Below are 27,308 nucleotides of genomic sequence, written 5' to 3' on the forward strand. Positions count from 1 at the left end.
AGTTCTGTTTTATCAGTACCATTATTTTTTCATGATATAAAAAGTGACCAAAAATACACTATTTTGGACTTTGGAATTTTTTAGTGCGCACACCATTGACCGTGAAATTTTATTAACAATATATTTTTATAGTTCGGACATTTTCGCACACAGCGATACCACATATGTTTATTTTTATTTACACAGTTTTTTTTTATGAGAAAAGGGGGGGATTCAAACTTTTAAATAGGGAAGGGGTTAAATGACCTTTGAACTTTTTTTTTTCACTTTCTTTTTGCAGTGTTATAGCTCCCATAGGGACCTATAACACTGCACACACTGATCTCCTATGCTGATCCCTGCAAAGCCATAGCTTTGCACGGATCAGTCAGATAGGGGCTCGATTGCTCAAGCCTGTAGCTCAGGCTTGGAGCAATCAATCGACGATCGGACACCTCGGAGAGAGGTAAGGAGACCTCCGTCTGCGTCCCAGCTGATCGGAACATCGTGATTTTATCACGATGTCCCGATCAGCCTGACTGAGCTCCCGGGAACAGTTTACTTTCATTTTCAGACGCGGCGGTCAACTTTGATCGCCGCGTCTGAAGGGTTAACAGCGCGTGGCACAACTATCTGTGCCGCACGCTGTTAGCCCAGGGTCCCAGCTATCATTAGCAGCCAGGACCGACCCGGTGTGATGCGGGGTCACGGCGTGACCCCGTTTTTTCACACTGGGCTTAGGGCATACAGGTACGCCCTAAGCCCGTAAGAGGTTAATTATGTATGTTTATTTTAGGTATTGTACAGTGAATATAAGCTATGTGCAAAGGTTATTAGGATGTTTTAACTGTAAAGGACCTTCCTAAGGTCATGTGACATGGTGATGTGATATGTGATCACCTGATACCCAGAATTCCAGAGGCACAGGTAACCCCAGGCAACCAGCCACCAATGGGCTTTAAACCAGCCCCCTGATATATAAAGGGCTGTAGTCTGCACACTAGCTCTCGTTCTTCTCCTTTCACTTCCTGGACACTAAAGCAAGCACCAGTCCTGTACAAGTTCAGTCCAGTAGAGCTAGGCCAAAGCCTAAAAGTCTGCAGCCACATCTAATCTATAAGTCTCATCTATGTCTACAAGTCAAGTCTCTGCTGTCACTATCAAAGTCATAACAGTAGCACAGTGGCCTGCATCATCATTATTATCACTACAAGTCCAAGCAAGCCTGAGAGATTCCCATGTCCCGGTCACCTCTGTGGAAGTTGGCTTTCTTCAGTAAAGTTCCAGATGCATCAAAACCTGCTTTGGACTCTCATTTAACCCTTTCCCAACCTATGACATACATGTACGTCATGGGTCGGGAAAACCTTCCCTTCCATGACGTACATGTATGTCATGTATTATATTGGCCGCAACTAAAAGTGCAGTGCTGCGCCCTGTAAGATGGGGGTTATCACTGATAGCCAGCCATCTTACCTTGGGACCTAGGGGGGTTTTGTCCCCCCCCCCCTCACAGCGATCGCTCCTATCAGCTAGTTAAATCTGACTAGCTGATGGCAGAGTTTCGCACATAAAAATCCTAAGCAGCGTGGTGTGTGTGTCCCGATCACGGGGACCAAGACACACACTGCTCTGCTAGGAGAACCCCAGTGCCCCCCTTCCCTGTCCCCCTTCCCCCGGTGTCCCTTACCTGTCCGGAGCTGCCGGTGCTGTGCCCGACGGCATGCTTTACTTTCACTTTAATTTTCTATTTCTTTTTTTTTTTTACGTTGTACAACAGCTCCCCCTAGTGTCCAAAACCTAGTACTGCATGTTTTGGGCACTAGACACTATGGGGAGCTGTTGTAGAGAAGTAAATAAAATAAATGTTATAATAAAATAAAATATACGCACATATATATATATATATATATATATATATATATATATATATTCAAAATGTTATTGTTCCCCCCCCAAAAAAAATATTTTGAACTTTTGTAGAAAATTTGAAAAAAAGCTCATAATAATATAAGCCTTCTAATATTGTAAAAAAGTCAAATAATTTTTTACAAATGATGCCAGCATAAAGTAGACATGTTGTGGATGTGAACTCATAACTAATTTTTTTTGGCATGACTATTTCTCTTACAAGTAGAGAGTTTCAAACATAGAGAAATTAATTTTTTTTTAAATTTTTCACAATATTTTAGAGTTTTTCACAATAATCGCTTCATGTATCAACAAACATTTACCACTAATATAAAGTACAATATGTCTCGAAAAAACAATTTCTGAATCACTTTGCCTGGTAAAAGCAGTTCAAAGTTATTACCACTTAATAGAGACATGTCAGATTTGAAAAAAACTGACTGGGTCATGAAGGCCAAAACTACCTTGGTCATGAAGGGGTACTCCCGTGGACTTTTTTTGTTTTTTTTAAATCAACTGGTGCCAGAAAGTTAAACAGATTTGTAAATTACTTCTATTAAAAAATCTTAATCCTTCCAATACATTTTATGGGCTGTATACTACGGAGGAAATGCTTTTCTTTTTGGATTTCTCAGATGTCACAACCAGAGTGCTCTCTGCTGACCTCTGCTGTCCAGAGAAGCATATGGTTGTTATAGGGATTTTCTCCTGCTCTGGACAGTTCCAAAAATGGACAGCAGAGGTCAGTGGAGAACACTGCGGTCGTGACATCAGAGAAATCCAAAAAGAAAAGCATTTCTTCTGTAGTATATTGCCCCTAAAAAGTACTGGAAGGATTGAGATTTTTTAATAGAAGTAATTTACAAATCCGTTTTACTTTCTGGCACCAGTTGATAAAAAATAAAGTTTTCTACGGGAGTACCTCTTTAATAGATGTCGTTTCTGGGTTGGCTGTCGGCGGTGCCATACACCATGCAACCACACCCTGGCATCACGAACACTACAAGGGATTTTACTACCATCTGTACCTGGACTATTACCTCCTGCCCCTACTACTACCTACACTACACCACCCGGGTACCACAACACATTGTGCTTTTAAAAGGGTACTCCAATGGTATATATATTTTTTTTTTAATCAACTGGTGCCAGAAAGTTAAACAGATTTGTAAATTACTTCTATTAAAAAAATCTTAATCCTTCCAGTACTTATTAGCTGCTGAATACTACAGAAGAAATTTTCTTCTTTTTGGAACACAGAGCTCTCTGTTGACATCACGAGCACAGTGCTCTCTGCTGACATCTCTGTCCATTTTAAGAACTGTCCAGAGAAGGTGAATATCCCCATTGCAAACATATGCTGCTCTGGTCAGTTCCTAAAATGGACAGATTCAGTAGAGAGCACTGTGCTCATGATGTCAGCAGAGAGCACTGTGTTCCAAAAAGGAAATAATTTCCTCTGTAGTATTCAGCAGCTAATAAGCACTGGAAGGATTAAGATTTTTTAATAGAAGTAATATACAAATCTGTTTAACTTTCTGGTACCCGTTGATTTAAAAAAAAAAAAAAAATCCACTGGAGTACCCCTTTAAGACTTAAAGGGATACTCCGGAGCACCAGCGTTCTGAAAATTTTGTTCAGAACGCTTAGAGCCGAAGGTAGTGATGTCACGGCCACGCTCCTTCCATTTATGTCTATGGGAGGGGCGTGTCTTCCGACACCCCCCCTCCCATAGACATGAATGGAGGGGGCATGACGATGTCAGGAGGGGGCGTGGCCACGATATCACGACCACTAGCGCAGAAACACAGTTTGTTTAGAACGCAGGGTGCAGAGATGGATCACAAGGAGCCCCAGCAGCGGCACCCCCGCGATCAGACATCATATCCCCTATCCTTTGGATAGGGGATAAGATGTCTAGCAGCAGAGTTCCCCTTTAATTAATAATATCATTTACATGGTAGGGAAGTTTTTATATTAATCTTACTGCGCTGATCTTTCTGCAAACCCAAATCATGAAGTTTTAATTCTATATAGCGATGCAATAATCTGCCGACTGTCCCAGGGAAACTTCAGCAATTCTTAACCGTAATTGGAATTATATCTCCTCTGTATAGTGAGATCTACATTCATTTGCAATAACGCATCTTGCATAGCTCAGTTAACTTCAGGGTCTTATGTGGTGCTGACAGGCAAAGTAATTAAACAAGATGGAGGTCAAATGGATTCTCAGTGTCCTGACATCAGTAAAATATGCCGTGAAGCAGTGACATTTCCATTACTGTCGCTATAGTACTTTGTTAAAATATGTTAAGTGTTGCATAAATTCATGAAGTTGGACATGTATACAATTTGTGATCTCGTTTTAAATATTTTAAAGCCAGATTTATTTAATTTCCATGCCGCCAATTTTATTTAGAAGTAGATGAAAATGAACACAATGATGAAAGTCAGATTAATAAATTAGGAGAATACAGTATAGCTCATTTTTTTAAATATATGTCTCAAATACTTCTGCAACATTGACATTTGACATCTTTTGTCATCAAATGCAACTTATTTTCAACTTGAAATTCACTTAAACGTTCCTATTCTGTAAGATACAAAATTAAATTTTCTTAAAGGTTTAAAGTAAACCTTTTCAATTGGTAGATATTCTGTAAACCAATACAATATTTTGTGTGTTATGTGTTTGCCCTCCCCTCCACGTTATTATATCTATTATGCTGGAGAATAGCTTTCTAAACATGCTTGTGTGTCCATTTTTGCAAGATATCTATCTATCTATCTATCTATCTATCTATATCTATATCTATATCTATATCTATATCTATATCTATATCTATATCTATATCTATATCTATATCTATATATATATATATATATATATATATATATATAACTTACAAGTGAGTGCACACTGTAAGGAAATTTCATGCTAAGAGTTACGTGGGTGGTCCCGATCTGCATTTAATAAAAAATAGAAAACCTACCTTTTTTTTTTCTCTTAACAATTGAAACCAAAAAAGGCAAATTTTCTACTATATCAATGTAAACTGGAATACATCTAAGCTATAGTCAATATTTTGTGAACTGTCAACTTCTATGTGAGTTAACTAAGCAAGATTTCTGTTTGTTTGTGTCTCTCATAGAAATAAATACATATAACAAAAAACAACAGCACTCCCAAAAATAAAATGAACGGTTGTAGGGTGAAGGCTACTGAAAATAACCTAGCCCAAAAGTTCTTGTGCATCAATAAAAATACAAAAGCCAGTGCAGCACTCCTTTCAAGTGAAAAAAAAAAGTGGATTTATTCCATCAGCAAATGTGACAAATGCAGTGACATTTCAATCCTCTCCAGGATCTTTTTCAAGCAAGTAACAACAAGACTAAGGTGCCATTTATACACAAATAACAATATCCAAACAATTAGTGAAATAAAGTGCAATCAGTGCAATTAAAGTACAGTATGTAAATAACATGTACATAATAGTGCTGATCTATACATAGTGATACTATTATGGTGACATTCAACACCATCTCAATGCATACATAGTGCAAAATCATGTGAATCGCTCAAGGATGTGACATTAAAAACATTAACAACCAGAGGAATAAAGATAATTGAATACAGTAAAAGTACATTACTTGTTGATGAGAAGACCATCGTGTGCGGGCATTCCGGCGTCCCGGAAGCTTGTTCAGTGGAAGCCGCACCTACTGTCTCATCATTGCACCAATCATAGTACAGAAGGACCGGTCACATGGTGTATGCGGCACCAAATAGCTATGCGCATACGCACAAAAGGTGCTGGGATGCGCCATCTTTGTGTTGGACATAGGGGATCACAGCGCAGCCCGTAATCGGCGCCTGCGCATAAAGATTTTTTTTTTAGAGCTAGTGTTAACAAATGCAATAAAATAAACTATTTGCTTGTGACTAAAAGATACAGAGCTGTATCTAGTATATGCATGGCATATCCTTTTATAAGAAATAATGATGCAAAGAAAATAAGAAAAATAATGGACAATAATAATAAATAATATAAAATAAAAATAACCATAACCATAAACATTTTCTGATGGAATAAATCCTTTTTTTTTTTCACTTGAAAGGAGTGCTGCACTGGCTTTTGTATACCGTATATATCCTGACACATTGGCGGACAGTTTTTATTTCTATTTTCTTTTTATTGAATTTTTTGAAATTAAAACAGGTCACAAATCAGACCAAATCAATGTAGACATACACAAATACCAATAAACAGTGTATAGTAAACATGTCAAAATGAATTGGCAGTAATAGTGAGGGGCTAAATGTACAAAAACTTTATTCCTCAATGGTGATAGAGAAAAAAGTATAGAAAGAGAAAAAATGTAACAGAAAGAACGAACGAAAGAAAAGGGAGAGCAGAAGGGAAATGAGGAGAGCACAGGAAAGGATAGGATGGGGGAGGTTGATGATCATATCAATGATACCCATGAAGGGATTTGAAAAAATCACTAAACAGATATCAAAAGAATTAAACACAGTACAGGAAAAGGCATCTGATAATCAATAAGCATGAGGGAATCAGAGGAAATTTGAGGGGCTGGTGTGCAAGGAGCATGCTGTGTGGAAGATGGCAAGGAAGACCAGACCTTGACAAACAGGTTATGGATCTGGAAGATCCACTCACCAGTTCTTCTAATTTAAATATGTTGGAAACATCTCTACGCAGAGATTAGACAGAAAAGGCTTATAAGCATGTAACCATTTCAAGTTTTTTTTTTACCTCCACATGAAAGTAGCTTAAAAAGGGTCTCCTGAAGTTGTACACAACATGAACAGTATATTATCATAAATTAATGTCTTGTTTTGCAATGTTTCATTAAGTTTCCATCTCCATTCTCTAGGTGGCAACTGGGCATGGTGGGCAAGTGTGGAAAAGGCAAGTGCGTGATCAAATATGGAGATGGTGCCAATGGTCACTGTCGAGAGTGTAAGGAACAAATCAGCACCTGAGTGGTAAGAGTAATTGATCTTCAGGAATTAAAGGACAAGTATGCTCGAAAACGTATCCCCTATCCAAAGGATAGGGGATAAGTTTTAGATTGCGGTGGGTCCGAGTGCTAGGGCCCACCATGCCCCCTCCATATAGTTCTATGGGGGAGCCGAAGATTGCTGAATGGCTCTCCCATAGAACGATATTGAGGGGGTGTAGCAGCCTCCACTTCGGGCGGGGGTCGTGATGCGCTCCTGTGCTAGCGCACCGGGGCTCCAAACAGGAGATCGCAGGGGGCCCCAATGCTCAAACTTGGAATGGAATGGACAATGAACCGTTTCATCAGATGAAAGATGGCACAGAAGAAGAAGCAAACACATCTCCGAGGGAGTATCTAGAGAAACAGCCGGTCAAGAAAGCATCCATAAAGTAGTGAACATGTAGCAAGCAACTCCAGCTGTCACTGATGCTCCATGGGGAAGATTAGGAGGGGGCATGTGGTAGTATTGAGATCCTGTAGGCTTAACTGAAATAAACATAAAAGTCTAGTATGTCTAAGAGAACACAGGTACCTGTACCATGGGTACTAAACAGCTGGCACACAGTACGGTTACTGAGGAACATCCTAATAACTGAGAGATCATGCATACATTAATTCATAGGTCTACCAGCGGAGCACAGTGCAAAAGGTGAGTACAGCTCAACAGAAAGCAACTTAAAAGTGAAGGTGAAGTTCTTTAAGGTGGTCTTCTTCTCTTTGCTAGGTTTTGATTAAGCAGCAACTTTCCATGGCTCAATCTTTGACAATGGGGGGAGTATTTCAGGAGCGGTCATGGGGAGCCAAGACAGGACCTCAATATGCTGTAGCTTTAGAAGCAACCAGGCTTTCACTAGATCAGAGTATGAAATGTAGATTTGTCGGCTGTTCTTCAAGACAGCGATGCCCAATGGGTTCAGCCAGAAGTACTGCAGATTGAGGGATCTCAGCAGATCAAGGAGCACTGTCTTAATCCTGTGATTAGCAAGCATGGATCAATTGAGGAACACCAACTCAGAATCACCATATGTTACTGGGCGCTCTCTAGCAGCAGAGAGGATCATGTCTGAATGTGAGTCAATCTGCTTCAGTTTGGGTCTGAGCTATTGGTGGATCCGCTACCTAAGAAGTTTAGCATTCTCTCATTTCCCAGTAACAAGGTGAACAGTTCAGAGGCAATCTGTGGGAGTGCTTCTGCAGCCCAGCCCTCAGGGAGCACCTGCATCATTGGCTTCTGTTCTCTTGGTCCTTGATAAGGGTGAAAGCTCTGTTAATTTGCAGGGCATATTCCATAGATTGGTGGGAGAGAGACAAATTGAAGTCAGAAACGAAAGTCTCCAGGGTTTCAACCCTGTGTCCAACACACTGGACTTACATCTTAATTTCAGCAAAAAGGCTTAAACAAGGGCTTTTTCAAGGGATTTTATTAAATAGGTTGTTATTTGATCTGTACACTCATTGGCAGTGCTTTCTATGTAAAAACCCTCTCCTGCTTCGGGAGCTGAAATAGGTGCAGACATCTCTTGGAAGTCTCCACCAGAGAAGGAGCATTCTACTTCTTCAGGAATTTAGTACAGAAAGGCTGTATTGCCTTGGTTCCTTGGTTGTAACATCTGTCTGCACTTTTCCACAGTAAACTCCTCAGTGGTTTTCCATAACCTAGCATCTGGTATCTTTATTACCCAGTGCCTGGCCCAAGAGAACAGTTTCACCTTTTTACAGTTACAAACTTTTGTCTGTCAGTCGCTGCAACCAACATTACACTCTACATGCCATTAGTCAGTTCATTGCATAAATCAAAGTTTCAGTTTCATGTGCAGAGAAACAGGAGCTATGCACTCATGCAGCTTTGTTGATCAGTGGTCAGGTTCCACTATTCTGGGCTTTGTTTAATAACAGCCCAAAGGAAATGCAGCTAGGGGACATGATCTGAAGGCTGGCTGGATGCAGTGGTGCCACAGCTCATGGTCAGACAGGCTCGATAGATCAGGCTGTCCCCATGTTCAGCAGGCTTCAACTCATGAGAGGGAGTTTTTTCAAAACTTGTGTAGAGGAAGAGTGGTACAGTTGCTTGAAGCAACTGACCATCCTGTTTTTGTTTTTAAAAAGGCCTCTGAAAAATGTAGGTAGTAATGTGATTGGAAGCTATGAGCAACTGCACTATCCCTCTGTAACACTTAAGTGCAAGGTAAAATCCCTGTCTTCCTTGCTTTGTTAAAGCTTCTGTAAGTACTAGAGATGAGTAAGCCAAATCCGACAAACCCGGATATGATCCAAATTTTAGTATTTCTCCAGCTTGGCAAACACTCAAGCTTTCACTGATTCGGCTCGCACGAGCTGGTAAATAGTGCAAAAAAAAAAAAAAACTGAAAGCATAGGATTTTTGGTGGATGGAAGAAGCAGGGTGGGCAGGGGGCGGTGAGATGATGTAGGGACATCAGCAGACATAGGAACAGTTAGTGGTTAGAATGATAGAGATTAAGATACAGATTACAAAGAGAGAAGAAATAGGGACAATTAGTCATTAGAAATAGAGAGATAAATATTAGAAAGTGAAACTGTGTGTGTGTGTGTGTGTTTTTTTTTTTTTTTTTTTTTTTTACAGGATTCCATCTCCATACAAGAATTCTATAGGGGCTCCTATACACTAAAGCAGCATATAAAAAGGAGGGGACACCTTAATCACAGCTTTTGAAGGGCTCATCTTTTGCTACCAAAAATCCATAGCCTTTTTGAAAAGCTCATACCTGCATGTACCTGAATTGAATAGTGTTCCTGAGCCAGCTACAATAGCCAGTGAGGTGCATTAATTTGTGCCACCCACCCACAAAGTGTATTCAAGTGGTACCTATCTACAGTGGGGAGAACAAGTATTTAATAGACTTTTTTAATCCTTTTGGCGTTTTTCAGCAATTTTGGGCTCAGAGGCTGGTTATTCAAAACGCCCAACAAAACCTAGTTTGGCGTTTTTTCAGGTGGTTTTTATTGTTTTTTGGACTTTAGCGATCCAAAAAAAGTGATGGAGATACCTTTTTTTTAATAAAAATTTTGTAGGGTACCATTAAAAAATAAAAAAGATATACAGTAGTGATGGAGAAAATTGAATTTAATGAAATTTATCTTTTTTATTATGAAATTTTTATACAGGGATCAATTTATGTGGGCGGGTAAAGCACTAAAAATGTAGCCAACAATAATAAAGTGTGTGTGTGTGTCCCTTCCTCCCCCCCCCAACATTTTTTAGGTAGTACTACTCCCAGCATGGAACACACTGTTCCATAATGGGAGTAGTAGTACCTGTACTAATAGACAGATCGCCTGTTGCGATCCTTCTGTATAATTTATAGATGAGGCCAGCCGCTCTTCTATGGTCCCCTGTACTGTCGTATGTATACTCCAATTCATATTTCCCGCAGAGAGCTGTGATTGGCCAGATGGTTCCAGCCAATCACAACTCTGTGGGAAATATGAATAGGTGTAATATATATATATATATATATATCAGTGCAGGGGACCATAGAAGAGCGGACGGCCGCATCTATACATTATACAGGAGGATCACAGCGGGTGTCAGTAGTGATACCCGCTGTGGTCTGTTCTTAACTACAAGCACACTCTGCTCCATGCTGGGAGCTGTAGTACCTGCATTAATAGACAGATCGCATCATGTGTCAGAAATTACACTCACTGCAATCTGTCTATTAATGCAGGTACTACAGCTCCCAGCATGGAGCAGAGTGTGCTCCATGTTGGGAGTAGTAGTACCTGCAGATAAGAACAGATCACAGCGGATATCTCTACTGACATCCGCTGGGATCGTCCTATCTATTGCAGAGATGCAGAGCAGCTGTATACTGCGCTCGCATCTCTGCACTATACTCCGGCCAGTGATGTGAATAGAACATCACTCATTCATATTTCCCTCTAAGAGCTGTGATTGACTGCCACCATCCGGCCAATCACCACTCTGGGCCGGAAATATGAATGAATGATGTTCTATTCACATCACTGGCCGGAGTACAGTGCAGAGATGCGAGCGCTGTATAGAGCTGCTCCACATCTTTGCTATATTATGGACGATCGCATCTGGTGTTAGACTGACACCAGGGGTGATATGACTATTAGTACAGGTACTACTACTCCCATCATGGAACACCCTGTTCCATGCTGGGAGTAGTAGTACTACATAAAAAATGTAAAAAAATAAAAAATAAAAAAGAGAAAAAAAAGGTAAACACATACGCACACTTTATAAAAAATTTATTAAAATGTTGTTATAAATAAAAAACATTTAGTTAAATACAATACATCCTTTTTTTTTCTTTTTTTTTGGTACCCAACAAATTTTGTACAAAAAACGCAAAATGGGCCAAAAAAGGCAAATTACACACAAAGGTTAAAACGCAGGAAAAAACGCATGAAAAAAAGCCTTTTTTTTTGCATCATAGGGGCTTCCTGAATGTGACATGCCCCCCAAAAACCCTTTCAGCTAAATTTGCTTTCCAAAAGCTAAATGTGGCTCCTTCTCTTCTGAGCATTGTAGTGCACCCGCAGAGCACTTTATGTCCACACATGGGGTATTTCCATACTCAGAAGAAGGGAAGTTACAAATTTTGGGGGGCATTTTCTACTATTACCTCTTGTAAAAATTGTAAATTTAGGGGAAAAAATGCATTTTATTGGAAAAAAAAGTCATTTACACATGCGACTTTAACGAAAAATCGTCAAACACCTGTGGGGTGTTAAGACTCACTGTACCCCTTGTTACATGCCTTGAGGGGTGTGGTTTCCAAAATAGTATGCCATGTGTTTTTTTGTTTTTGTTTTTTTCGCTGTTTTGACACCATAAGGGCTTCCTAAATGCTACATGCCCCCCAAAAAACATTTCAGCAAAATTCACTTTCCAAAATCTCATTGTTACTCTTTCACTTCTGAGCCCTCAAGTGCACCCACAGAACACTTTACATCCACATGAGGTAATTCCTTACTCAAGATAAATTGGTTTACACATTTTGGGGCCAATTTCTCCTTTTACCGCTTGTAAAAATTCAAAAACTGGGTCTACAAGAACATGTTAGAGTAAAAAATGTCAATTTTGAATTTTCTCCTTCACATTGTGGCTATTCCTGTGAAATACTTAAAGGGTTAATAAACTTTCTGAATGTCATTTTGAATACTTTAAGGGGTGCAGTTTTTATAATGGGGTAATTTATGGTGTATTTCTAATATGAAGGCCCCTCAAATCCACTTCAAAATTTAACTGTTCCCTGAAAAATCCTGATTTGGAAAATTTTGTGAAAAATTTGAAAATTGCAGCTGAACTTTGAAACCCTCTGATGTCTTTCAAAAGTAAAGTGAAAGTAACTTTATGATGCAAACCTATATATGAATCAATATATAATGTATTTGGAATGTCCATTTTCCTCACAAGCAGAGAGATTCAAAGTTAGAAAAATGCAAAATTTTTAAATTTTTCATGACATTTTTGAATTTTTCGCCAAGAAATTATGCAAGTATCGATGGAAATTTTCCATTATGTTAAAGTAGAATATGTCATGAATAAACTATCTCGGAATCAAATTCATAAGCAAAAGCATCCCAGAGTTATTAATGCTTAAAGTGACAGTGGTCAAATGTGCAAAAAATGTTCTCATCCTTAACTCCTTGGGGACGGAGGGCGTATGCTTGTATACATGCTAAGTTAATGATAAGGAAATGATAAATAAATATAAGGAAATGATAAATAAATATTGGAAAAAAAAAAAACAGACTCTAGCTCAGTGATTCCAACCAATGTGCCTTAAATAACTAATTTTACATAAATTTATTATATTCTCTAATGATCCACATTAAATGTCCCAGAGAAACTCCAAGAGAGGAGAAGAAAAAGTAGAAGGAAGAAGAAGAAGGAAAATGAAAAGCAAGGAAAAAAAAAAAAGTTTTCTAACTCAGTGGTTCCCCACCAGTGTGCCTACAGCTGTTGTAAAACTACAACTCCCAGCATGTACGGTCTGTCAGTGCATTCTGGGAGTTGTAGTTTTGTAACAGCGGAAGGTTTGGGGTGCCCCCAACATGTGAATGTACAGAGTACATTCCCACGAGCGGGTTTACAGTGGGTTTCCTTCTACAAGTTTGAGCTGTGGCAAATTTTACGCCGCCCCTATTACAAATTTTGGGGCGATTTTTCTCCTTTTACCCCTTATGAAAAGGTAAAGTTGGGGGCTACACCAGCATGTTAGTGTAAAAAAAAAATTAAAATTGTTACACTAACATGCTGGTGTTGCCCCATACTTTTCATTTTCACAAGAGGTAAAAGGAGAAAATGACCCCCAAAATTTGTAACACAATTTCTTCTGAGTACGGAAATACCCCATATGTGTACGTAAAATGTTCTGCTGACAAACTACATGGCTCAGAAGTGAGAGAGCGCCATGTACATTTGAGGCCTAAATTGGTGATTTGCAAAGGGGTGGCTGATCGTTACAGCAGTTCTGACGTGAACGCAAAAAAAAAAAAAACACCCACATGTGACCCCATTTTGGAAATTACACCCCTCACGGAATGTAACAAGGGGTATAGTGAGCCTCAACACCCTTCAGGTCTTTGACAAATTTTTGTTAAAGTTGGACATGAAAATTAATTTTTTTTTTTCCCTGAAATGCTGGCGTTACACCAAATTTTTCATTTTCGCAAGGAGTAATAGGAAAAGCTCCCCAAAATTTGTAACTCCATTTCTTCTGAGTACATAAATACCCCATATGTGGAAGTAAAGTGCTCTGCGGGCAAACTACAATGCTCAGAAGAGAAGGAGCGCCATTGGGCTTTTTGAGAGAGAATTAGGCTGGAATTCAAGGCTATTTGTATTTACAAAGCCACCATGGTGCCAGAACAGTGGACCCCCTCCACATGTGACCCTATTTTGGAAACTACACCCCTCACGAAATGTAACAAGGGGTACAGTGAGCATTTATGCCCCACAGGTGTCTGACAGATTTTTTTTAATGTAATTTTTCATTTGCACAGCCCACTGTTCCAAAAATCTGTCAAATGGCAGTTTGGTATAAATGCTCACTGCACCCCTTATTAAGTTCTGTGAGGGGTGTAGTTTCCAAAATAGTATGCCATGTGTTTTTTTTTTTACTGTTCTGGCATCTGTTGGGGGCTTCCTAAATGCGACATGCCCCCCAAAAACCATTTCAGCAAAATTCGCTCTCCAAAAGCCTAATGTTGCTCCTTCCCTTCTGAGCCCTCTAGTGCACCAACAGAGCACTTTACATATACATATGAGGTATTTCCTTACTTGAGAGAAATGGGGTTACAAATTTTGGGGGGCATTTTCTCCTATTACTCCTTGTGAAAATGAAAAGCTTTGGGTAACACCAGCATTTCAGTGTTAAAAATCAAATTTTTCATTTTCACGTCCCACTTTAAAGAAAGTTTGTCAATCACCTGTGGGGTGCTAAGGCTCACTGTAACCCTTGTTACATTCCTTGAAGGGTGTAGTTTCCATAATAGTATGCCATGTGGGTATTTTATGCTTTTCTGGCACCATAGGGGCTTCCTAAATGCCACATGCCCCCCAAAAAATATTTCAGCAAAATTTGCTTTCCAAAAGCCAAATGTGACTCCTTCTCTTCTGAGCATTGTAGTTTGCCCGCAGAGCATTTTACGCCCTAACATGTATTTCCACACTCAGAAGAGATGGAGTTACAAATTTTGGGGGACATTTTCTCCCATTACCCTTTGTAAAAATGGTAAATTTGGGAAGAAAAAATGCACTTTAGTGAAATTTTTTTTTTCCATTTACATATCCGACTTTAACGAAAAGTCGTCAAACACCTGTGGAGTGTTAAGACTCACTGGACCCCTTGTGTATGCCATGTTTTTTTTTTTTTTTTTTTGCTGTTCTGGCACATAGGGGCTTCCTAAATGTGACATGCCCCTCAAAAACCATTTCAGAAAAATTCACTCTCCAAAATCCAATTGTTGTTCCTTCCCTTCTGAGCCCTCTACTGCGCCCTCCGAACACTTGACATACACATATGAGGAATTTCCTTACTTGAGAGAAATTGAGTTACAAATTTTAGGGGGCTATTTCTCCTATTACCCCTTGTAAAAATTCAAAAACTGCATCTACAAGAACATGCGAGTGTAAAAAATTAAGATGTTGAATTTTTTCCTTCACTTTGCTGCTATACCTGTGAAACACCTAAAGGGTTAACAAACTTTCTGAATGTCATTTTGAATACTTTGAGGGGTGCAGTTTTTATAATGGGGTAATGTATGGGGTATTTATAATATGAAGGCCACTTAAATCCACTTCAAAACTGAACTGGTCCCTGAAAAATTCCGATTTAGAAAATTTTGTAAAAATTGGAAAATTGCTGCTGAACTTTGAAGCCCTCTGATGTCTTCCAAAAGTAAAAACATGTCAATTTTATGATGGAAACATAAAGTAGACATATTGTATTTGTGAATCAATATATCATTTATTTGGAATGTCTGTTTTCCTTACAAGCAGAGAGCTTCAAAGTTTGAAAAATGCAACATTTTCAATTTTTTCATCAAATTTTGGAATTTTTCACCAAGAAATGATGCAAGTGTCGACAAAAAATTACCACTAACATGAAGTAGAATATGTCACCAAAAACAGTCTCGGAATCAGAATGAAAAGTAAAAGCATCCCAGAGTTATTAATGCTCAAAGTGACAGTGGTCAGAATTGCAATAAATGCTCCCGTCCCTTGGGTTATAATGGGCTCCGTCCCCAATGAGTTAAGGTGAAAATCGGCTTAAAGGGGTAAATGATAAAAAAAAAAAAAAAGGGTTTCTGTGTCTTATTTTTGAACAATGCTAAAATAAAAGCTATAAAGAATGCCAGACATTACCAGGGTACCGACGGCCCTTTTTTTTATTGACAAAATTGTCATACAAAAAGTTCTAAATAGTCTGGCAACAGCTGGAGACACTACTAATGGTGTTTGTTTTTACCACAAAAAGCCATAGAGATTAATTAGGCATTTTGGTTGCTCCTGGTGCTTAATCACAAAAATTGATCAATGACATAACCTGGCGTGCGCAACAGAATTTGCTTGCCCCAAGTGTGAATAACAGAGAGCTGCTGTGTCTGTCTGTTAAGACACATGCACCAACCTTCAGACTAAGGCTGGAACTCCACTGAGTTTTTCTTTGCAAAAACGCCATTAAAAACGCCAATTTTCCCGCACTGCGTTTTTTCAGGGAAGGAACGCCGCGGCCAGATGTTAGCTGCAAGTCAGTAGTAAACTGCAAAATGCCAGATTCACTTGGCGTTTTTCAGTTTGGCGTTTTTTTTTTTATCCTTTTGGCATTTTTCAGCAATTTCGGGCTCAGAGGCTGTATTTTCAAATCGCCCGACAAAACCTAGTTTGGCGTTTTTTGCCCTGAAATTGTGGCGTTTTCCTCCCATAGAAGTCTATGAGAGAGCAAAAACGCCAAGAAAAACGCCATGTCGGTTTTAAATTTAGCGTTTTTTTCAGGCGGTTTTTATTCTTTTTTGGACTTTAGCGATCCAAAAAATTATGGAGATACCTTTTTTTATTAAAATTTCGTAGGGTACCATAAAAACAATTTATAAAAAAAGATACAGTAGTGATGGAAAAAATTGTATCTAACGAAATGTATCTTTTTTATTATGAAATGTTTATAAATTTTTAAACAGGGATCAATTGATGTGAGCGGGTAAAGCACTAAAAATGCAGCCGACAATAATAAAAATGTAGTGTGTGTGTGTGTGTGTGTGTGTGTGTGCTTTTCACTTTTTTTTTTTTTTTTTTTTTAAACATTTTTAAGATAGAACTACTACTCCCAGCATGGAACACACTGTTCCATGATGGGAGTAGTAGTACCTGTACAAATTGGCAGATCGCCCGTTGCGATCCTCCTGTATAATGTATAGATGCGGCCGCTCTTCTCTGGTCCCCAGCACTGACGTATGTATACACATATTCATATTTCCCGTAGAGAGCTGCGATTGGCCAGATGGTTCCAGCCAATCACAGCTCTGTGAGTAATCGGAATGTGTATATATATATACGGCGTGCAGGGGACCATAGGAGAGCGCCGCCCGCATCTATACATTATACCGGAAGATCACAGCGGGTGTCAGGAGTGATACCCGCAGTGATCTTTCCTTAACTACAAGTACTACTACTCCCAACATTGAGCACACTCTGCTCCATGCTGGGAGCTGTAGTATCTGTATTAATAGACAGATCGCAGCGGATGTCAGAAGTTACACTCGCTGTGATCTGTCTATTAATGCAGGTACTACAGCTCCCAGCATGGAGCAGAGTGTGCTCCATGTTGGGAGTAGGAGTACCTGCAGTAAGTGACAGATCACAGTGGGTATCACTACTGACACCCGCTGTGATCATCTTGTCTATAGCAGAGAGGTAGTGACTGTATACAGCGCTCGCATCCCTTCTCTGTACTCCGGGCCGGCCACTCATTCATTCATCTTTTCCTCAAAGCTGTGATTGGCTGCAACCATCCGGCCAATCACAGCTCTGGGCGGAAAATATGAATGAGTGATGTGAATAGAACATCACACAGAGTACAGAGCAGAGGTGCGAGCGCTGTATAGAGCCTCTCCGCTTCTCTGCTATATAATGGACCATCGCATCGGGTGTCAGACTGACACCCGGGGCGATATGTCTATAGTACAGGTACTACTACTCCCAGCATGGAACAGTGTGTTCCATGCTGGGAGTAGTAGTACTACTACATAAAAAATTTGAAAAAAAGTTAAACACACACACACTTTACTAAAAAAACTTTATTAAAATGTTGTTATAAAAAATAAACATTTAGTTAAATACATTTTTTACATCCCTACTGCATCTTTTTTTTTATTTTTTTTATTATTTTTTTTATTTTTTTTGGGTACCCAACTATTTTGTAAAAAAAATGCAAAAGGGGCCAAAAAAGGCAAATTCCACACAAAGGTAAAAACGCCAGAAAAAACGCTAAAACGCAGGGGAAAACTGTGGCAGTTTTTCTGGAGTTTTTTCTGGCATTTTTATGCCACAAAAATCGCAGGGCAAAAATCTCAGTGGAGTCCTAGCCTAAGGCTAAGTTTCGACTAGGTTTTTTTTGTGTGTGTTTTTCATTGAAAAAAAATGCTGTGGCTAGATGTAAGCTGTAAATCAATGAGAAATCACAAAATAATTTTTGTAGGGTACCAGTTTGGCTTTTTTAAATTTTTTTATCCTTTTGCCCTTTTTTTTTTTTTTTTTTTTTCAGTCTTTTAGCTCCTTGGCAGTTTTGCAAAGTTGCAGCATGTTGAGTCTATGACTTTTTGTTCCCTGAAATCGTGGCGTTTTTCTCCCATAGAAGCCTATGGGAGTAAGAAAAATGACATGTGGGTTCTAATTTGGGCTTTTTTGCAGGCGGTTTTTATTCTTTTTTGGACTTTAGCAATCCTAAGAGTGATGGAGGTACCTTTTTTTAATAAAATTTTGTAGGGTACCATTAAAAAAAATACATATTAAAAAAGATACAGTAGTAATGGAAAAAATTGTATTCAGGAAATGTATCTTTTTTTATAACAAAATTTTTATTCATTTTTAAACAGGGATCAATTTTCTCTCAACAAGCGGCGAATTGGAGAAGCGCTTGATTGCCAGGGGATATCCCTGTAAAGTTCTCACCTAGGCAAGAGCAAAGATCGAGAAAATACCTAGAGACCAATTGCTAAATAATAAAAGGAAAAAAGGAGACAGGCAAAGAGCATTTTTTTCTTTTAAAAATGGGCCACTGAATGAAAAAATAAGATCTATTCAAACTGGTTTATTCTACAGAGTGACCCGGACATTTTGGTATTACAAAAAATAAACCAATTATTACATACAAACTAAATAAAACTATAAGGCTAAATTCAGACTACGGAATCTCCGGGCAGAAAATTTCCGCCCAGGGATTCCGAGTGCAGCCAGTGCTGACTGAATCAGTCGGCACTAGGATCGCGGGGATACTACAGTCTCCAAAAAAAAAAAAAAAAAAGTGGTGTTATTTTGTTTGTGTTGGTTTTTATTATTTTGTATATATTATTATTGTTGTTGTCGTTATTCTTTTTAGTATATTACTGGTATTGGGTTTTTGGTATTGCAACTGGGCCAGGAAATTCACATTTAGCATTAGTGTATATTAGTGTATATAGTTTATTAGTATGGTATGGGTATTATGGGTATTATAGGAATATGTCTTTTGTAAATATTGTATATATTTGTTTGTGTGCAGGAATGAGTGTGGGGTGGACCGGTGTTGTATTTTATGCTATGGTGTTGGTTTTATGATCGTTATATTGATATGTTCTGTCGGATATGATATGTTTATGTTTTGTAATTTTTTATTGTTATGTTTGAAATTTTAATAAAAGATCTACAGTCTCCAATAGAATGCAATGTGTTCCTCGCGGATTTCCGCCTGAAGAAAGAGCAACGCCTTTCTTCAGGCGGAAATTTCCAAGCAGATTTTCCGTTCACAAATTCCGCTTCAAAAATTCTGAAGTGTGAATTTGTAAACGGAAAACCCTTCAATACACTATACATTTTAGCAAGCGGAATTTCCGCCTGCAATTTCATAGCGGAATTGCAGGCGGAAATTCCGTAGTCTGAACCTAGCCTAAGCGATTATCTGAAAGGAAAAGAAAAAGAACATCATTGAAAAACTACCTGGCTTGAAAATGAGAGCATGAGGGGAAATTACGTGTGCGGCTCATGCGCATACTGCGATGCTAATCTGAAAAAGAAGGAATTCAAGCTGGGTGGACATACTATAAAAGGTGAAACAATTCGTAACATGTAGGTCAAAAATGGTCATTTGTTGTATCATTTGCCTGTGCGGATGATACTATATAGGAAAAACCATACGCCGCTTGTTCCACCGCAAACGGGAGCATATGAGATCTTTCATTACAGGAAAAGGTTCAGCAACATTAATAAATCATATACAAAACTTCCATAAGAATAATTACAAACAAGTGAAATTAGCGGCTTTGGGAAAAGTGAACACCGCAACGAAGGGGAAGAACAAACACCAAACACTACACCTGAAAGAATCCAGGTGGATTCTAAGGGGGAGATTTATAAAACCTGTCCAGAGGAAAAGTTGCCCATAGCAACCAATCAGATTCCTTCTTTCATTTTTGAAAAGGCCTCTGAGAAATGAAAGAAGCCCTATAGGGCTGAATGATAATAATGAGCTTGGAGCTCTGTTGCAAGTTACTCTATCCCCATCAGTTTATATTCACGAGCGTTTTTCTACATAGTTTTTAACCCACTTTTTTACTTTAGGCACATGATGAGTTCTTTTCCACAGAGTTGGTTAAATACATGGAGCAACGTGATGACGTGTGTACGCCCTGACAAAGCGCCGTTTGGCATGATACTGTCCGTGGCCGGCATCTGAGCTCCCCCTGTTCCATCCACCGCCTCCCTGCCGAAGACGTATGCCCCATTGGTGATCAGCTGTATATTAAAACCGGGTGAGTGCTCAGTTCTTCTTTTTCTTTGGTAGTGATTGTATTTCTTCTCACATCACTGGCCAGCCTGGAGTATAGTGCAGAGATGCAAGCGCTGTATAGAGCCACTCTGCATCTCTGCTATACTATGGATGATCGCATCGGGTGTCAGAAGTGACACCCAGGGTGATAGGTCTAATAGTACAGGTACTACTATTCCCATCATGGAACAGTGTGTTCCATGGTGGGAGTAGTAGTACTACCTAAAAAAAAAGTGAAACACACTTTATTAAACATTAATAAAAATTGTTAAAAAATAATTTTGTTAAACATTTTTCCCATCACTACTGCATTTTTTTTTTCATTTACCCAACAAATTTTGAAAAAAAAGCCATTTCCCCTCAAATGCAAAAACACCAGAAAAAAGTCAGACGCAGGAAACTGCACTGACGTTTTTTCTGGCGCCAGTTGAAACTTAGCCTAAGACAAGTTGGTCATGGTCTACATTTGCAATTTTTTTTTTTTTTTTTTTTTTTTTAAGTTTGCACAAAAATGTTGTGATTTTTTAACAAAGGCGCAATTAATAATACTGTCCACTGCATGTTCAACTGCACAGCTCTGCAACCCATCGCCAGTTTTTTCAAAAAACGTCAAAAAGACACAAAAACATTGTGCAAAATCACAGAATTACACAAAATTGTGCCTTTTTACAGCCAAAAAATTATGGGAAAAGCTTGATAAATCTCCCCCTCAGAGCTGCAGACGTTATTGTAAAATCGGAGGGTTTTGCCACAATTTTGAAATGTTTTGCAAATAATAAAAAACAACTCATGAATACCTTTAAAAATTGCCATGCGGTCTGGTACTGCTGCTTGTAAATGTAAAACCTGTTTCTTTTTGGTTTTGTCATTTCAGATGTAAATGAGACATCACCCCATTGTTTGAATGAGAAGAGTAAGGTGTTTGGGTTTACTAGGAGAGGTGTGTCTATGCTGCCCCACACCCTACTGCTCCATCTTAACTTGCAGATCAGGTCCCATAACCACATTCAGGACATGGTTTAATAATCTAATTTAGTGTTGTTTCCCTATTTTTTTTTTCAAAGCTTCAAAACAAACCTCTACATGTGTCTTCTGTATGTCCCATGTTCCAGTGGCCCTCTGCATGGTCTCATCCATGTCTGTTATCCCATCAGGTATCTAAGCCAATCAAGCTAATACATTCTTTAGAATCTTCAGGTGTGAAGACTCACCTAGGAAGGATTGAATTCAATTGTATTCTAATTCAGAGGATTTGCTTGTGAAGTAGCCAAGACATGTAGCTTCTTTCTGCAGACTATCAGCAGCCAGAAGGAGTCCATATTCCTGGAGACGTCTCACCCTCAGCACTACAGCAGCTTGAACTCAAATGTAAGTGCAATGTATTCTATTGGTATATTGTATCCACATCTCCCTGAGGATTCTCATAATAATTGTTTTTGTTAATTGGAAAATGTGCAAGCTTTATTCCTAGCTAGTACTGACCACAGTTGAGTTCTGTTTGGACTTGGCATTGTTTTCTAAGGCCATGTTCACACTTTTTTTTTTTTTTTTAACTGTAAAATGTTTATGCCTTTTACTAGTTAAATAGCCATTAACTCTTTAAGGACGCAGCCCTTTTTCGCAATACTGTCGCTTTACAAATTAACTCAAACGCTTTTACCGAATATTCTGATTCTGAGTGTTTTTTCGTGCCATATTCTACTTTATTTTGGTGGTAAATTTTCAGTGTTACTTGCATCCTTTTTTTTGGTGAAAAATCCCAAAATGTCATGTAAATTTTGAAAATTTTAGCATTTTTCTAACTTTGAAGCTCTCTAATTGTAAGGAAAATTGGATATTCCCAATAATTTTTTTTTCACAAATACAATATGTCCACTTTATGTTGGCATCATAAAATGGACATAGTTTTGCTTTTTGAAAAAATTAGAGGGCTTCAAAGTAGAGCAGCAATTTTCAAAAATTTCATGAAAATTGCTAAATCTTAAAGGACAGATGTTACAGAACTACAACTCCCAGTATGCCTGGGCAGTCTAGGCATGCTGAGAGTTGTAGTTTGGCAACATCTGGAGGGCTACCGTATGGGCACCACTGTAACAGTGGCCTCCAAACTGTGACCCTCCAGATGTTGCAAAACTACAACTCCCAGCATGCCCAGACAGCCTTTGGCTGTCTGGGCATGCTGGGAGTTGCAATTTGGCCTTCCTAGTGGTTGCCACAGTAAAGATCACTTCACTTTCATTTGTCACTTCACTTTCACTGTCACTGACAGCTCCGATCATCCCTATTTTCTGGGTGATCCGGTCACCAGAGACCGATCAGCCTGGAATAGCAGAAAATTGCATGTCTGAATTGACATGCGATTTTCTGTGATCACCGACATGGGGAGGGGGGGGGGGGGGGGGTCCAGGACCCCCCTGGGCGATGTGCTGGGGTGCCTGCTGAATGATTTCAGCAGGCATCCCGGTCCGGTCCCCAACCAGCTAGCGGCAGGGACCGGAATTCCCATGGGCGTATGCATACACCCCACGTCCTTAAGGACTCGAGATGCAGGGCATATGCATATGCCTGACGTCCTGAAGAGTTAATACACACACTTCTTTTACAGCCATAATTCTCATTGCTGTAAGTTTGAGAGACCCTGTCATTTTTTGCTGCCAACTTTGCTAAAAAAAAGTGGTGGTGGTGGTGGGGTTGTTGTGGTTGTTGTGGTGTGTGTGTGTTTTATTTATTTATTTTTAATTTTTTTTTATGCCCAGTATTTCCAGCTTGAAGAAAACTGTGTAGATTTTTATTTTTTTTTATGTGAAAATAGCTGCAAAATAAAACTATAGAAAAGGACAGGCGTCCTGCACTCACCGCGTAAGTTCTGGTTATTCAGCTCCCATGAGGGCCCCATGCCGTCTTGAGATCCTTACCAGAGGAATGACCTGAGATGGGAGCTGAATAACCAGAACGTATGCGGTGAGTGCAGGATGCCTGTCCTTTTCTATAGTTTTCATTTTGCTGACTTTTGTTTAATTGTCCTAGCACCGCCATGTTGGTTATAATCTGGTTTCCTGCCTTATGTGAGTATATCCATCTCGTGGTCTCTGAGGGCTGTTGTTATCGGTGCCACTGGTATGTTCTTTTTGATTGGATAACTAAAAAAGACAACTTTCTTTGCTGTAGCTTAACGGTTAAAATCAATCAGTAGTGGTATAAAAAGTTGTAATGTAGCCCTGGCCTGAGTCACAACCCTTTGACAAATGATGGGAGCTCAACACCGATCATCACCGGATATTTCCTTCGCACTTATGGTATATGAGCCGGAACAAGTGGCACTGGTTCTTTGTGACTGGTGTGCTACCAGAATGACACAGTTTTTCAATGTACTACAACCATACTGGTGTAAATCTATTGATATATCTGCCCCAGTGGGGCTCCACTCAATATTTTGCTACCTTCAAATACTTTTAGACAATGTTTAGGCATAAATCCATTGATCTGAAATTTCCCCCCCCCCCCCCCCCCATGAAAAATTTTATAAATATTCTTTGCGGCACATGTCATTTTTTATGATAATTGATTACTACATTAGGATTGTTACAAAAAAATAAAAAGCTCTAGTCACATCACTGGACACAGAGAGGTTTAACTCCTTAATGACACATGGTGTATTCCGTTTTTGCATTTTCATTTTTTCCTCATCACCTTCTAAAAGTCATAACACTTTGAATTTTGCATCTAAAAATCCATATTATGGCTTATTTTTTTTTCACCACCAATTCTACTTTGCTGTGACAATAGTCATTTTACCCAAAAATCCACGTCGAAACGGAAAAAAAATTATTGTGCGACAAAATTGAAGAAAATAGGCCATTTTGTAACTTTTGGGGGCTTCCATTTCTACGCAGTGCATTTTCCAGTAAAAATTTACATTTTCTCTTCTGCAAATCCATGCGGTGAAAATGATACCCTACTTATTTAGGTATGATTTTGTCGTATTTGTGGAAAAAATCATAATTACATGCAGGAAAATGTATATGTTTAAAAATGTCCTCTTCTGACTCCTATAATTTTATTTTTTTCCGCATATGGGAATGTATGAGGGCTCATTTTTTGCGTCGTGATCTGACTATTTTATCAGTATAATTTTTGTTTTGATTGGACTTTTTGATCGCACTGATCTTCTACACTAATCACTGCCAGGCAATAGCCTGGCATTGATCATGCTATCACCGCTCGACTGCTCCTGCCTGGATCTCAGGCACGGAGCAGTAATTCGGCAATCGGACAGCGAGGAGGCAGGTAAGGAACCTCCTGCTGTCCTGCAAGCTGTTCGGGACACCACGATTTCATCGCGGCGGTCCCGAACAGCTCCACTGAGTTAACCGGCAAAGTTTACTTTCACTTTAGATGCAGTGATCATGGGAAAAGCCGGTAATTCTGTTTTCACGAGCCATGACAGCATCGCTGCATTCCCACCCTCTTGTCTTTCCAAATAGTGTATTTCACAGTTGTTTAGATCACTTGGGTGTAGCGCGTGTGTGTGTGTGTGTGTGTGTATATATATGTGTGTGTGTGTATATATATTTCCTTGTTCAGTTATTATTATTTATTGTCATGACTGTTATTACTAAGTAGGAAGGCTCTTCTAGGTCTCTGTAACTCACTGAGGATGGAGAGGAGAGGACTTCCTTTTATTCTCCGAGGTTTCATGTCCCTAGGGGCGGAGTCCCTCTCTCAGGTGATGCTGTCATGGCTTGTGAAAACAGAATTACCGGTGAGTAATTACCGGCTATCTGTGGGTATTTAGATTACAGTGCTGCTTTAGACAGCAACTCACAAATGACGTCTTCTCTAATTGGCATTGTTTCCTTTTCTTCTCCATCTGGATTGGGCCATCATGACAATTTCTTCCAGCCACAATTCTTCACCATTAAACCTGCAAAACAAACCTATTAGGCTCTGCACTTTTTTCCATGGGTGACAGTGGGATGTAGAGGAGTGTACATGGGTGACAGAGGGGTGTATGGGGTGACAGAGGGGCGTAGGGGGTGACAAAGGGGTGTACATGGGTGACAGAGAGGTGTAGAAGAGCATACATGGGTGACAGGGGAGTGTAGAGGGGTGTATATGGGTGGCAGAAGGGTGTAGAGGAGTATCCATGGGTGTAGAAGAGTGTACATAAGTGACCGGGGGCATAGGGGTGTAGAGGAGCGTACATTGGTGACAGGGGGTGTAGGGGGTGACAGAAGGGTGTAGAAGAGTGAACATGGGTGAAGGGGGCATAGGGGGTGACAGGTTTAACAGGCATTACAAGGTGGTAACAGAGGGGTGAACAGGGGTGACAAAGGGATAGGGGGGTGGACATGGGTGACTGGGTAGACTGGGGGGTGGACAGGGCAGGTGAACATGGGTGACGGATGGACAGGGGGTGGACAAGACAGGCATGAATGACGGAGGAGGGAATGGGTGACGGGGGAAATGGGTGATGGAGAAGGGGGGGTAACGGGGGGGAAAGGATACAGTACCTTAAGCAAGCCGTCGCAGGGCGCAGTTTACAGTTCCACAGCATCTTCCCCCTTTCGGTGTAGCAGGGCACCATTTTTTTGGCTTACTGCCCCACTGGGGGATGCCAAGAGATGCTGTGTGCGCAGTACGCATGCAGGCTTCCCTTCCCCCTGCGGAACCGTGAGTCACAGGCGCGCAGGCTGGGGCGGGACATAAAAATCCACTGCAAAATCCTGCGTCACCCCGGGCAGTGCCGAACGGCACACCGGGGGTTGGGAATCGCTGGTATACAGTATACACATTGCTGGATCACTTAACCCCCTGCTGAGCTGTGCGCTATGCATGCCGTCTTAGCGGAATCCATTACTAAGCTGGGGCTTAGCATTAGCCCCTAAAACAGCTTGCACGAACCCCCAAATATTACCCCTGTACCCAACGCCACACGTATGCCAGGAAGAGCTGGTGCCAACAGGCCCGGAGCATCAAAAATGGTGCTCCTGGGCCTAGGCGGTAACGGGCTGATTATATTTATTTAGGCTGGGGAGGGCCAGTAACAATGGTCCTCGCCCAACCTGGTAACGTCAGGCTGCTGCTTGGTTGGTATCTGGCTGAGAATAAAAATACGGGGAACCCTATGCATTTTTTTTTTATTTTATAAATATAATGCTCGCTTATCTCTAATTGAGATACTAGATTGCAAAAATTTCATCTGAAACATTACATAATCCTAACATTTTAGCACTAGATGTTTATTTTAGTCCTTACTTCCTTTTACTCCTTAGAACAGGTTAAGCGAAACGGGAGATCAAAAAAAAGAGCAACATAAGAACATACATTAGATCTGAACTGAAAAGGAGTGTATTTTTAATGAGATGCAATGTTCAAATACATTGCTGCTTAATGCAGGACATTTCCAAGCCTAAAGATTAGTGGTGTGATAAGGCCTCCTCCCAAAGATGTGTGAACAGATGTTGATGTTTTCAGCTTTGTCATAAAGGCAGTATTGTGGCTACGGCATCACATTTGCAGTTCAAGGCAACAGATGCTAATGTGAAAATCCACTGGCACAAAAAGTGCTGAAGCCCGGATAATGTTCTTGGGGATCACGCTCTAGTTTGCTTGGCAGACTTTTATTTGAACAATGCACTTTTCCCCCAGCAATCTCGCTATTTTTTTTTTCTTGTTTTGTGACAAAGAATTGTGAGCAATGCATCAAATAGAGGGATAGAGAGGGCTAATGGTGAGAACCAACTCGCTTAACTGGGAATTGAAGGCTAAGGAATTGTTGGTATATTTTATGCATATTCATGTGGAGCTGGAAGGGTGATCACTCTCGCTACAAAATTGTTGACTTTGGCA

At 39.8% G+C, this 27,308-nt stretch overlaps 1 protein-coding gene across 2 annotated transcripts in view; it reads left to right on the plus strand.

Annotated features, from left to right (window-relative positions):
• Positions 1-27,308, plus strand: part of LOC130366920 (bone morphogenetic protein 7-like) — a 59,052-nt gene that overhangs the window by 15,902 nt on the left and 15,842 nt on the right. The window contains exons 5-9 of one of the 2 annotated variants that reach the window (XM_056569277.1): positions 6,790-6,901; positions 20,249-20,439; positions 21,331-21,396; positions 21,521-21,610; positions 21,750-21,824. The gene's annotated coding sequence lies outside the window, so the exon portion shown is untranslated. Of the gene's footprint in view, positions 1-6,789; positions 6,902-20,248; positions 20,440-21,330; positions 21,397-21,520; positions 21,611-21,653; positions 21,825-27,308 lie in introns of both variants that reach the window. The other variant, XM_056569278.1, reaches the window with a different exon arrangement.

The sequence above is a fragment of the Hyla sarda genome, chromosome 4, assembly GCF_029499605.1.
Source record: "Hyla sarda isolate aHylSar1 chromosome 4, aHylSar1.hap1, whole genome shotgun sequence".
Classification (NCBI taxonomy): domain Eukaryota; kingdom Metazoa; phylum Chordata; class Amphibia; order Anura; family Hylidae; genus Hyla; species Hyla sarda.